The sequence below is a fragment of the Myotis davidii genome, unplaced genomic scaffold (genome assembly GCF_000327345.1).
Source record: "Myotis davidii unplaced genomic scaffold, ASM32734v1 scaffold609, whole genome shotgun sequence".
Lineage (NCBI taxonomy): Eukaryota > Metazoa > Chordata > Mammalia > Chiroptera > Vespertilionidae > Myotis > Myotis davidii.
This window is the reverse complement of record NW_006300164.1, coordinates 501691-502056: the sequence shown is the minus strand read 5'-3', so window position 1 is coordinate 502056 and position 366 is coordinate 501691. Positions and strand designations below refer to the sequence as shown.

Here is a 366-nt window from a genome sequence, read left to right as displayed (position 1 = left end):
CCCCCCGCAGCAGCCTTCTCTGGACTTCCCGTCCTGTTGTGCCCCCGGCCCAGAGCCACTGTGGGTCCCGTCAGGACACCTCCAAGGGCCCGGCCCCGACGAGCTTGGTGGGGAGAGGCCAGGAGGCTCCCCCAGCCAGGTGGCTTCCACCGGAAATGTAACCCACATGTTCTAGACAAGCGCTACTTTACCCTATCTTACCCCACATTTCTCACCGACCCGGGGCTGGGCACAGTGCCCCCCGCCCCCAGGGCCTACACTCAGCTCTGAGCACCTCCACCTTCACCTCGAAAGTGACTCGGATGTTAGGGCCCACAAGTCACCCGCTGCTGGGCCCGTTGGGCCGGCGGTGCTGCCCTTGTCTGG

At 65.6% G+C, this 366-nt stretch overlaps 1 protein-coding gene across 1 annotated transcript in view; it reads right to left on the bottom strand.

Annotated features, from left to right (window-relative positions):
* Positions 1 to 366, bottom strand: part of RABL6 (RAB, member RAS oncogene family-like 6) — a 13129-nt gene that overhangs the window by 3234 nt on the left and 9529 nt on the right. The window lies entirely within an intron of this gene.